We start from the raw sequence: 13,767 nt of genomic DNA, 5'->3' as shown, positions 1-13,767 counted from the left end.
GGGGTGCGAAAGCGAGAGTTTTGTGTGTGTTAGAGAGAGACGGTAGTCGGGAAGGGGAGTGGAAGCACGAATGTGCGGGTGTATAAACCTATCTAGAGGCTAGTTGGTAAATGTTTGTGAGAGAAATACGAGTCGGGGTGCGAAAGCGAGAGTTTTGTGTGTGAGAGAGAGAGACGGTAGTTGGGAAGGGGAGTGGAAGCAGGAGTTGCGTGTGTGTGTCTGTGAGAGAGAGAGAGATGGGGGGGTTGTCTGATCGTTAAACAAATGAATAATGTCAGTCTGGGATGGAGATGAAAAGGAGACCGCAACAAATGTTGTGTCTACATGAGAGAGAGAGAGTAATTTTAGTGGTATGAGTCATATCTAGAGACATATAGGGTGTGTGAGAGATCCCATAGAGAGAAATACAAAGTGAAAGACGAGTGGAGACTGTGTGTGTGGCGGTGAAAAAGAAATCTTAGGTACCGAGTGATACCAGAGAACAGTAGAGACGTGAGAGATAATGAAAACCATGTAATGTATAATGATAGGGAGAGTGTGGCACTTCTCAAGGGAGACGTCGAGAGACCATGTTTGCGAGGATAGGAGAAACATGAAGTGAGTGTGCGGGTGAGCTGGAGAAAAGAGAGTGATAGCTACATGAAGAAGCATGCATGCGAGAGAGATGGGCGTGAAAGGAGTGAACATAAAAGGGATTCAAATATTTGAATTCGAGACGATGATACATGTAATTGATACTCGAACCAAAATTGATCTACCAAACATGCATACTCATATGAATTCACGCACATCTATGTTATTTAATATGAAGATATTACTGATCCATATATTTTGGTAGAACATAATTTGGTTAATTTTTTTGAATTCAACCTTAAGATTTTGAGATCATTGTATTTGTAAATCATATTATACATATAAAGGAGCAAAATTCTTTGTTGTGCTTTTGAAAGTATATATAAAATAATGATGTATATAGAATGTAATTCCAATTGAAAATGGATCCCGCCCGGAAAAAAATAGAATACAAACGTGATTCGAATTGAGTTGGCACGGTAAACATGCACTCTGCAAAATTTGAACAAAGCGGGGAAAGTCGCAGTAACCGCCCGAAACCAAAATCTGTGAGATGGAAATTACTATTGCCTATCCCTGCCACGCAAAGCCTATCCGCTGGATTTCTATAGGTTTTGATAGGGGTAGGTTTGTAATTTCACCCAAACGTGACGTAACCGCCTCTCACACGGATTCATACACGGTGGGCGCCAGAACACAGTGTGTCCTCGGCCGAAATCGACTCCCTCCCTGATTCATATTCATACACGGTGGGCGCCAAAAACAAACTCTCGTCGGCAAATATTCGATGTATGCGAGATTACGTCCTGTCCCCAACCGACTAATATTGCTGTGATGTAGGAAATTTGAAATGGGGGCTAATTTTGTAAATTTCCTCGCATTTTAGACAAGCGCGCCCTGAATACATGGTTCCCCCTTCCTCCCTACCTCCCTTTTCCCCATTCGTACTCCGTGGGCGCCAAAACACCCTCTCCACCGTAGCCTCCTCCGTCTGCCACCCCATCCAACGCCGTCCTCCTCCACCATGCCGGAGCTGATACCCCGACGCCTCCGTCCATTACAAGAGATCGACCTCTCTCATCCACGACTTCGGATCGGGATCCTTGCATCCCGTCCTCTCGCTTCATCCCCGCTGTCGTCCACCTTGCCGGCGCCGCTCCTACGACCGTCTCATCCACCGCGCCCCGCCACCACCGTCTACCCTCCTAGATTTGCTTCCACACCACCGACAGCCATCGCTACCGCAGCACCGTCAAATTCTCAGCAGATGCATACACGGCGCCGCACCAGAGGCGGTACTCTTTCGTATCTGCTCAACTTATTTATCGCAGCAAGAAAATAGGTCGCCACTGCTTTACTCTGATTTCTTGTCTTAGTTGCAAAGTTGCTGATGGAGTCATGTACCTAGGGTAGGGTCACAGACCTGATCTAAGTACCCTGCCCAGGGACATCCTTAGAAGAGATCACCTTCCAGTCGACCTACGAGGGACTCACTCGACTGACTTGAAGGACTCGACCACGAAGACTCACTCAACCACCAGAAGGTCAAGAGGCACTCTGCACTGCAACGGTCTGTAATTAAGTAGACTTTATGATAGTAAAGACACTTTATGTGGGGCGTTACCAGTAACGCCCCGGACTTAACGCACCTTAAACCCTCTCCTACGTGGGCTGGCTGGGGTCCTGGTGCACTCTATATAAGCCACCTCCCTCCACAGGTAGAAGGGTTCGGCACTCTGTAATTCATATACACATAATCCACTCGACCGCCTCCGGGCTCCGAGACGTAGGGCTTTTACTTCCTCCGAGAAGGGCCTGAACTCGTACATCTCTTGTGTTTACAACCTCTCCATAGCTAGGACCTTGCCTCTCCATACCTACCCCCCACTCTACTGTCAGACTTAGATCCACGACAATTGGCGACGTAGGGCTTTTACTTCCTCCGAGAAGGGCCTGAACTCGTACATCTCTTGTGTTTACAACCTCTCCATAGCTAGGACCTTGCCTCTCCATACCTACCCCCCACTCTACTGTCAGACTTAGATCCACGACAGTTGGCGCCCACCGTGGGGCAGGTGTTTTAGCGATTTTGTGGAGAAGTTGCGATTCTTCCGAGTACTTTCATCATGGTGGCTGCTGGAGTTTTGGTCGAGGGCCAAGAGATCTGTCTCGGTGCTCTCACCTTCATCGCCGACGACTCCGCCTGGCTCCAGGAGGCTCCACTCGACGTCGATGCGCTCCCCGTCCGCGGTGCGACGCATTTTCGCGCACGTGTCCGCGGCGTTCTGCTGCGGCAACCGTCGACCCCGTATCGGTCGACTCCCCCATCGGCCACCCTCCCGGTCTCCCGCCAGCGCAAGCGCTCGGGCCGGTCGAGGCTTCAGCGGTGGGTGAGGCACGCGGTGGCTCGCCAGACGGCCACCACCCAAGTTGCGGCAATCGAGCCCGACGAATCCCTTTACGGCCTGTTCGATCTGTCGACTGGCTCCGTAGAGACTGCGTCCGAGTGTGATAGCAGTGATCCAGCGGCGGAAATCCTGATGGTCGACGGGCCCCGCAGTCCCCCTGGCTTCGCCCGTGATGGTGGGGCAGGCGATGGAGGCGACCCCGCACGAGACCACGAAGAGTACCAGCCCGAGCCACTCGACTCTCTGCAAAGAGAGGAACTTCGCCGCAGGAACGTGGATGCCCTGCGTACTCCCATCGCAGGAGAAACCCCCGAGGCTCGCGCCTTGGAGGAGGCACGTTTGGCCAACTTGGCCGAACGCACTCGCCTGGAGAATCTTCAGCGAGCACTTGACGAGCGCGCACGGCAATGAGTTCCCGACTCCAGTCGACGTCAACTCTTCCCGCCGACTCAGGTATATCGAACCCCAATCCAGAATCTAGCAGCTGCGACCCGTATTGCAGAGTCCATCCAGCCCTCTCAGTCGGAAGCTGGCAGAGGCTTGATGCAGATCAGGGATCTGCTCCGGGCAGCAGGTGATCAGAATTCGGCCGTGTCGCAGTCGCGCAACAGAATTCACAGTCGATCCGTCACTGCGAATACGGTTCAGTCGGCTCACAGCCCCAGATCGCCTCCGCGGCGTGAAGGGCGCGAGAATCGGCGAGACCAATATGGAGACCGATACGACCGAGATGATAGGCGTCGAGTGCCCGCTTCCCCTCCGAGGGGTGGGTCTTACGCTCCTCGGCAGTAAGATGACAGACGTCAGTTCAGTGCAGGGCGAAGAGTTCCAGTCGACCCTAGAGAACGAGGCTTCGACGCGCGATCCATTATCATGCAAGGCTTGGTCGACCGGAACAGAGCCCATCGAGGTGGACTCGACAGAGTTGCGCCCACGAGCAGTCGAGTGCATGTTTCTGGTCCGGAATGTTTCAGCAGAGCTATCAGAGCCGCAGTGATTCCTCCCAATTTCAGGTTGGCAACAGGAGTCAGCAAGTTCACTGGTGAGTCTAAGCCTGAAACTTGGCTTGAGGACTACCGAGTGGCGGTTCAGATTGGTGGTGGGAATGATGAGGTGGCCATGAAACATTTGCCCCTCATGTTGGAAGGTTCTGCCAGAGCATGGTTGACTCAGTTACCTCCTAGCAGCATTTACACTTGGGAAGATCTGTCCCGAGTGTTCGTCAGAACGTTTGAAGGAACTCGCAAGCGACCGGCTGGATTGACGGAGCTACAAGTCTGCGTGCAGAAGACCAATGAGACTCTCAGGGAGTATATTCAGAGGTGGATCACTTTGCACCATACTGTGGAGAATGTGTCTGATCATCAGGCAGTCTGCGCCTTCAAGGATGGTGTCAAGGACAGAGAATTGAGTTTGAAATTTGGTCGAACCGGTGACATGACCTTGAGTCGGATGATGGAAATTGCTACCAAGTACGCCAACGGTGAAGAAGAAGACCGACTCCGAAGCGGCAAGCACAAGCCAAGTCAGTCGGAGAAGGGAAACACCAGTCAGAAACAGAAGCGGAAGGCTGAACCAGCAGCTCCTGGAGAGGCTCTGGCCGTGACTCAGGGAAAGTTTAAAGGGAAACCAAAAGGATCCTGGACCCCTAAGAAGGTAAAGGATAAAGAAGGGAACGACATGATGGATATGCCGTGTCACATCCACACGAAGAAAGACGAAGAGGGGAATATCATTTACCCAAAGCATACCACTCGCCAATGTCGACTCCTGATCCAGCAGTTTCAAAGAAAACAGTCTAAGGACAAGGAAAAGGAGTCGGACAAGGCTGAAGGCAAGGAGGACAGTGAGGAAGGATATCCGCATATCAACTCCACTCTGATGATCTTTGCAGATGTGGAAAGCAAGAGTCGATTGAAAGTCATTAACCGAGAGGTGAACATGGTTGCCCCAGCAAAAGCAAATTATTTGAAATGGTCCCAAACACCCATCACATTCGACCAATCTGATCACCCGACTCATATTGCCACCCCTGGGAGGCAAGCTTTGGTGGTCGATCCAGTTGTCGAAGGCACTCGACTGACAAAGGTGCTGATGGACGGTGGTAGCGGGCTGAATTTGTTGTATGCAGACACACTGAAAGGAATGGGCATTCCGATGTCCCGACTGAGCACCAGTAACATGAGCTTTCATGGAGTTATACTAGGGAAGAAAGCCGAGTCACTCGGCCAAATAGCTCTGGACGTGGTGTTTGGTGATTCGAAACATTTTCGCAAAGAGAAGTTGACGTTTGAGGTCATGGATTTTCAGAGTGCATATCATGCCATTTTGGGGAGACCAGCTTATGCACGGTTCATGGCTCGACCATGTTACGTGTACCTCAAATTGAAGATGCCCGGCCCCAAAGGAGTGATCACTGTCACCAGCGATCGGAAAAAGGCAGAAGAGTGCTTTCAGAAGGGCTCAAAGATTGCTGATTCCCAGGTGACAGCGGTCGAGTTCGAAGAATACAAGCAAAACGCAGATCCGAGTGACTTGCTGCGATCCAAGAAACCCGCCATAGAATCTGCATTCCAGTCGTCCGGTGAGACGAAGCCTGTTCACATTCACCCGACCGACCCCGATGCAGCTCCGACCCACATATCCACAACACTCGACCCGAAATAGGAAGAAGCGCTCATCCAGTTCCTCCGTGAGAACTGGGACATTTTTGCATGGAAGCCCGCTGACATGCCAGGTGTTCCCAGGGGACTGGCTGAGCATCGCCTAAGAGTCGACTCATGTGCAAAACCAGTCAAAGACCATCTTTGGCGGTCCGCCGTCCAGAAGAGAAAAGCCATTGGTGAGGAAGTGGCTCGACTGTTGGCGGCAGGATTTATCCGAGAGATATACCACTCCGAGTGGCTCGCTAATGTCGTCATGGTTCCTAAGAAGGACAAATCACTCCGAATGTGCATTGATTTCAAGCACATCAACCGGGCCTGCCCGAAAGATCATTTTCCTCTCCCTCGCATAGATCAAATTGTTGACTCGACCGCGGGATGCGAGAGATTGTCTTTTCTAGACGCCTACTCCGGGTACCACCAGATCCGTCTGTACGGACCCGACGAGGTAAAAACAGCTTTCATCACTCCATTGGGGTGCTTCTGCTATATCACCATGCCATTCGGCCTCAAGAATGCCGGAGCCACATTTATGCGAATGATTCAGAAGTGTCTACTCACTCAAATCAGTCGGAATGTGGAAGCGTATATGGATGATATCGTCGTCAAGTCACGAAAAGGTTCCGACCTGCTCGCTGACCTCGCCGAAACATTTGCCAACCTCAGAAGGTATGATATCAAGCGCAATCCATCAAAGTGCACATTCAGAGTTCCTGGTGGCAAGTTACTTGGTTTTCTCGTTTCCGAGCGAGGGATCGACGCTAATCCAGAGAAGATCGGCACTATTCTCCGAATGAAACGCCCTGTGCGAGTGCACGATGTCCAGAAGCTTACTGGATGCTTGGCCGCATTAAGTCGATTCATCTCACGACTCGGTGAAAAGGCATTGCCTCTTTCCGACTGATGAAGAAGGCAGACAAGTTCGAGTTGACTCCAGAAGCTGATGCAGCGTTTGCCGAGCTAAAAGCTCTGCTCTCCACCCAGCCGGTGCTTGCTGCTCCAATCAGCAAAGAGCCTCTGTTGCTTTATATCGCAGCCACAAGACAAGTTGTCAGTACTGTGCTTACGGTCGAGCGGGAAGAAGAAGGAAAAGCTTTCAAAGTTCAGCGCCCAGTGTATTATTTGTCTGAAGTCTTGACTCCATCCAAGCAAAGATATCCTCATTATCAGAAGCTTGTGTATGGAATATACATGACCACAAAGAAGGTTGCTCATTATTTCTCTGATCATTCCATCACAGTCGTCAGCAACGCTCCACTATCAGAGATTTTGCACAACAGAGATGCAACTGGTCGAGTGGCTAAATGGGCGATTGAACTTCTTCCCCTTGATATCAAGTTTGAGGTAAAGAAAGTCATTAAGTCCCAGGCAATAGCAGATTTCCTCGCCGAGTGGATTGAACAGCAGAAGCCGACTGAAGTTCACTCGGAGCATTGGACCATGTTTTTTGATGGCTCTAAGATGTTGAATGGTTCCGGTGCTGGGGTTGTCCTGGTTTCCCCCAGAGTTGATAAGCTCAGATATGTGCTCCAGATTCACTTTGATTCCTCCAACAATGAGGCAGAGTATGAGGCCCTCTTATACGGATTGCGCATGGCCATTTCACTCGGCGTCCGTCGCCTGATGGTCTATGGCGACTCAGACTTAGTGGTCAACCAAGTGATGAAGGAGTGGGACGTGAGAAGCCCAGCCATGACTGGATACTGCAGTGCAGTGAGGAAACTGGAAAAGAAGTTCGAGGGGTTGGAGCTCCATCATATACCCCGACTGAAAAATCAAGCAGCTGATGATCTAGCAAAGATAGGTTCCAGGAGAGAGGCCATTCCGAGTGGTGTGTTCTTGGAGCATATACACACTCTGTCAGTCAAAGAAGACCCTTTCACCGAAGAAGCTCCACAGCCCAAGAGTGCCACAGATCCGACTGAGGTTGAAGTCCCAGCAGTAGTCGACTTGGTCATGGAGGTCTTGGTGGTCATTCCCGACTGGACAGTTCCGTATATCGCGTATATCCTGAGAAAAGAGCTCCCGGAGGATGAGGAAGAGGCTCGACAGATCGTCCGTCGATCTAAAGCCTTTACCATAATCAAAGGACAGCTATATAGAGAAAGCGCGACTGGAGTTGGTCAAAAGTGCATAACACCAGAAGAAGGTCGAATCATCCTCAATGATATCCACTCGGGAACCTGTGGTCATCATGCGTCCTCTCGGACCATCGTGGCCAAAGCATACCGAGCCGGATTTTACTGGCCAAAGGCAAATGAGATGGCAAAGGAGATAGTGGATAAGTGCGAGGGATGTCAGTTCTACTCTAATATGTCGCACAAGCCTGCATCAGCTCTGAAGACCATTCCACTCGTCTGGCCTTTCGCAGTATGGGGGTTGGACATGGTCGGTCCTTTGAGAACAGGGCGAGGTGGCTTCACGCATGTACTGGTGGCAGTCGACAAGTTCACCAAGTGGATTGAGGCTAAACCAATCAAGAACCTTGACGCCGGTGCTGCTGTTAGCTTCATCAGGGAACTGATATTTAGATATGGAGTCCCGCACAGCATCATTACGGATAATGGGTCGAACTTTGACTCGGAAGAATTCTGGGATTTTTGCAACTCTCAAGGCACACGAGTCGACTACGCTTCAGTCGCCCATCCGCAGTCGAATGGACAAGCAGAGCGAGCCAATGGTCTGATTCTCAAGGGATTGAAACCCCGACTGATGCGTGATCTCAAGCATGCAGCTGGAGCTTGGGTCGACGAACTTCCCTCGGTGCTTTGGGGACTGCGGACCACACCTAATCGGTCGACCGGAAGAACTCCATTCTTCTTGGTCTACGGAGCTGAAGCAGTCTTGCCAAGTGATCTTCTCCACAACGCTCCTCGAGTTGAGATCTACAACGAAGCAGAAGCTGAACAAGCGCGGCAGGACGCAGTCGACCTTTTAGAGGAAGAAAGGGAGATGGCTCTGATCCGATCGACCATCTACCAACAAGATTTGCGTCGTTTCCATGCCAGAAATGTGAGAGGTCGAGCCTTCCAGGAAGGAGATTTAGTTCTCCGAGTGGATCAAAAGAAACCACACAAGCTTGCTCCTTCTTGGGAAGGACCCTTCATCGTCACCAAAGTTCTCCACAACGGGGCATACCGTCTTTACAACGTCGAACATAATATCGACGAGCCCCGAGCTTGGAACGCGGAACTACTCCGCCCATTTTACACTTAAGTTTATCACTCGGATGAGTTGCAATAAAGTACTCATGTAGTTCATGGATTTCAAAATAATAGTGTCATAGTTCCTCCATAATTTTTGTCACTTTTTATTTTTGTCCAATAAAATTTTCCCCTCAGTGGGTGACTTAGCCGCGAATCCGTTTCGCCTAAGTTTGTAAAATCCTTACCGAGTGGTGAGCCAGACTCCCACTCGGAGGCTTAGCTGCGAATCCATTTCGCCTAAGTTATAAAAATCCTACCGAGTGGTAAGCCAGACTTCCACTCGGAGGCTTAGCTGTAGTCTAAGTACTCGCCTAAGATATAAAAAATCCTACCGAGTGGTAAGCCAGACTTCCACTCGGGGGCTTAGCTGCAGCCCAGTGCTCGCCTAAGTTATAAAAATCCTACCGAGTGGTAAGCCAGACTTCCACTCGGAGGCTTAGCTGCAGCCCAGTGCTCGCCTAAGTTATAAAAATCCTACCGAGTGGTAAGCCAGACTTCCACTCGAAGGCTTAGCTGCAGTCCAAGGACTCGCCTAAGTTACCAAAATCCTACCGAGTGAAGAGCAAACCTCTCACTCGGGGGCTTAGCTGCAGCCCAGTGCTCACCTAAGATATAAAAAATCCTACCGAGTGAAGAGCAAACCTCTCACTCGGGGGCTTAGCTGCAGCCCAGTGCTCGCCTAAGATATAAAAATCCTACCGAGTGAAGAGCAAACCTCTCACTCGGGGGCTTAGCTGCAGCCCAGTGCTCGCCTAAGATATAAAAATCCTACCGAGTGAAGAGCAAACCTCTCACTCGCGGGCTTAGCTGCAGCCCAGTGCTCGCCTAAGATATAGAAATCCTACCGAGTGAAGAGCAAACCTCTCACTCAGGAGGCTTAGCTGCAGCCCAGCGCTCGCCTAAGTTAAGGAATAAGTCGACTGTAGTGAGCGTCTTGCTTTGAACCTGCAAAAGACATTTCGAGCCAAAAGCAATCATATTCAAACACCAAATTCAAGTTCAGATCGATACCTAAAGGAACCGAAAGTGCTCAGGCGCTAAGCCTGTTAAGGTTTATCGGTTACAACTCCACTCGGCATACCGAGGCAAATTTAAAGTGTCAAGCTTAGAAGAAGTTTTTTACCCCTCCTGTGGAGGGCTGGAAGGTGCAACAAACTCATCAAGATCAATTCCATCTGCGATCCGAGTGGCAGCAGCAAGGAAAGTTTCCATAAAGGACCTGAAGTCGTGTTTCTTGGTGTTGGCCACTCGGAGAGCAGCCAGCTTGTTTTCTCGCGCATCTTTGCAGTGGACTCGGGCCAGACACAGAGCAACATCTGCACCACACCGAGCCGAGGACTTTTTCCACTCCTGCACTCGACCAGGGACAGCGTTCAAACGAGCCATCAGCGACTTGAGGTCGTTCTGGAGTGTCTCCCCGGGCCAGAGCGTTGAGTCGATGCGAGATGTGGAGACCTTCAGCCTTGCAAGATAGTCCACAACAGCTGCAACATGGGACTCCAGTCGGAAAACATTCATGGCAACTTCGTCATTCACCGGAGAATTGACGGGGTCAAGGTTTGGTTCCAGCCGGCTAGTCTCTTCTTCAAAGTTTTGACAAAATTCTGCAAGGACGATCACCGAGTCAAAGCAATGGTCGAATGAAAAAACCACAGTTGAAAGTGATTGTTGAAGGTTTACCTTCAAGCATAAGAGACAGCTTCCTGGCAAGACCACTCAGGAAGGCCTCCAGATCATTTTTCTTCTCAAGAGCAGCTTTCAGATTGGTATTTTCTTGTTCAAGCTTGGTAACCGAAGCTAACTTCTCGTCGGCAAGCTTGATCCTCTCAGCTAGTTCAAGGTCTTTTTTCCTTTGGGCCTCCCTCACCTTACCTGCAAGTTACAGCAAGATCAGATTTTGAAACAAATGAAGGGAAAAAGCAGTCGTCAAGGTCTCACCAAACATACCTTCGGTCTCCTCCTTCGCCTTCGTCAGATTCTCCTGAACCAGCTTCAAATTCAGCTCGAGCTGAATGTGCTTGTTTTCCAGTTCAGTGTAGCGAGCCGCAAGGTCACAGGAGTTCTGCGAAGAACCAATCGACTAAATGTCAAAAATAATTCACTTCCGAGTGGAAAAGGAAAAATCACGCGTTTCTAAGACTACAGCCGAATCCAAGCATTCGACCGTAGTCTCGAGGACTACACCCAGTGGGTGCACTCAGCGTGCCCCCACTAATCCTATTGAAGACAGAGTCGACCAGTCGACCGGTTTGCGCAATCCAGTCGCCATCGTCGAATGACGGAAAGACTGAAATTATAAAGCCTAAGGCCGACTGCCAGCAGTCGACCTTAGCCTTGGGGACTACACCCACTGGGTGCACTCAGCGTGCCCCCACTAATCCTATTGAAGACAGAGTCGACCAGTTGACCTCAAAAAAAAACAAGATGTATTCTTTAAGACTGTAACCGACTGCCAGCAGTCGACCACAGTCTCGGGGACTACACCCAGTGGGTGCACTCAGCGTGCCCCCACCGGTTTGCGAAATCCATTCGCCATAGTCGAATGACGGAGAGACTGAAATTATAAAGCCTAAGGCCGACTGCTAGCAGTCGACCTTAGCCTTGGGGACTACACCCAGCGGGTGCACTCAGTGTGCCCCCGCTAACACGGAGTTTAAATCGACACACCCACTGGGTGACTACTATAAATTCTGGAAAGAAAAGTTTTTTGATAGCATATCCTAACAGAACAAGTGGTGGTCGACTGACCTGAACATTCCTTTGAAGGGTGGAACTGGCGTCGTAAGCTGCCTGGCTCGCATCCCAGATGGTCTTCAACTGCTCCATCATGATACCTGCCTGGCGTATCGCCTCCTTCGCGGCGCCAGCTTGGTCCTCTGGGACGTGGTGCGTCGTGAAGAGGGAGGGTTGCGGAGCACTCGTCAGCGGATCTACGAAGGACACAGTGTGTCGAGTGGTGTTCTCCTCCTCCGCGACCAGAGTCTCAGGCACCGTCACATCCTGGGGCACCTTGCTGGCAGACGCTTTCCTCCTCATTCTGTGCTTCAGCGGTTCCTCATCTTCATCATCATTAGGGAGAGTGATAACAACATTGGATGGAGCTACAGAAAAGAATCAGAATTAGAGATCATGAGTCAGTCGACTAGAAACGGGGTTAAGAGTATAATACCAGGTTTTGAGGTTGCTGCGTCCTCCATCGCATGATCGTCAGCCCGGGCTGAGGTCTCAGAAGTAGCAGCACTACAACTCCAAAGAGTCAGTCGACTAACTCCAGCGCCGACCAGAGATAAGTTCACGCAAAACAAGAAGACTTAAGCAACATGATTACCCTGATATGGTGGGGATGGACACCTTCATCTTCGGCAGGTGCTTGGTCGGCTTTGACGGGGCCGCCCTGGGCTGCTTCGACGCCTTTTTAGTCGGCGCCGGAGAGGTGGTCCGAGGGCGCTTGGTCGACTGAGTGATGGTCGCAACCCCCTTGTCACGTTCAGTCGCAGGGTCATGGACAAGCTTCGACCGCCTTTCCGAGCGCAGTGGTGCAACCTCCTCCTCCTCCTCTTCCTCGTCCTCATCAACATCATCATTATCGTCATCAGTGTCATCATCATCATCATCATCCTCAGCGGCGTCCGAGTCCCACTCCTCCTCCTGGCTCTCGCCCCCGCTCGCTTCTCCCTCCTCAGTCGGAGCTTGTGCTCCGTTGGGCATCGAGTACAGCTCAGTGAGGGCCTGATAGACATCCAGACAAAGATCAGTCGACCGATCGGCAGGGAAAACATAAATAAATATGACAAGAATACAATGGGAAGTGGAGCAGACATACCTTGTTTGGATCACTGTGGCAGTCGAGTGGAGGAATCCTTCTGGCTCCGCGAGGGTTATCCTTGTTCCCAGTAACAGCGGCCATCCACCTTTCCAGAGTGGCATCGTCGACTGTTTCTGGATTGACCCGAGTCACATCCTCAGTCCCGCAGTACAGCCACATGCAATGGCTCCGGAATTGAAGAGGCTGGATACGACGCCTAAGGAAAACTTCCAGGAGATCCATACCCGTCACTCCATCCCGAACCAACTGAACTACACGCTCCATCAGCATCTTCACGTCAGCTTTCTCCTCCGGAATCACCTTCAGAGAGGAGGGCTTGTTCACTCGGTCCATGGTGAATTGAGGGAGTCCACTCGACTGTCCCGGCGTCGACTGCCAGCCTCTGACTGACTCGGGAAATGTCATGGCTGGGAAGGTGCTCTTGCTCCTCACCTGGATCCCCAGACCCCCACACATTTGGACAACTCGGGTTTTTTCGTCGCCTAGGCTCGCCTTCTTCATGGTCTGAGAGCGACATGTGAATATGTGCTTGAACAAACCCCAATGCGGTCGACAACCCAGAAAACTCTCACACATGGACACGAACGCGGCAAGATAAGCGATAGAATTCGGGGTGAAGTGGTGGAGTTGCGCTCCAAAGAAGTTCAAGAAACCACGAAAGAAAATGCTCGGCGGCAAAGAGAATCCGCGGTCGACATGGGTAGCCAGAAGCACGCACTCACCCTCTTCTGGCTGGGGCTGCCACTCTTTCCCCGGAAGCCTCGCAGCTCCATGAGGGATCAGGCCCTCGTTGGCCATGTCGAGGAGATCCTTCTCCGTGATGGTCGACTGGATCCAATCTCCCTGGACCCAGCCTTTCGGCAGGCGAGATCTAGACGAAGACCCGCCGCGGCTGGTGGATCTCCCCTTCGCCTTCTCCGTCGCCGACGCCTTCTTCGCGCGTTCCAGCGCCGCCGTCTTCTCCTTGACCATGGCTACCGGCGAGATGCGCGAGGAGAAGTTGTGCGGAGGCGAGAGCGAGCGCGTTGGGCGGAGACGAAGGGAGCAGAGGGAGAATGCTGAGGCACTATTCAAAAAACCCTCGCCGGGTG

This window comes from Triticum aestivum, chromosome 1B (genome assembly GCF_018294505.1).
Source record: "Triticum aestivum cultivar Chinese Spring chromosome 1B, IWGSC CS RefSeq v2.1, whole genome shotgun sequence".
In the NCBI taxonomy this organism is placed as follows: Eukaryota; Viridiplantae; Streptophyta; class Magnoliopsida; order Poales; family Poaceae; genus Triticum; species Triticum aestivum.
This window is presented reverse-complemented; position numbering follows the sequence as displayed.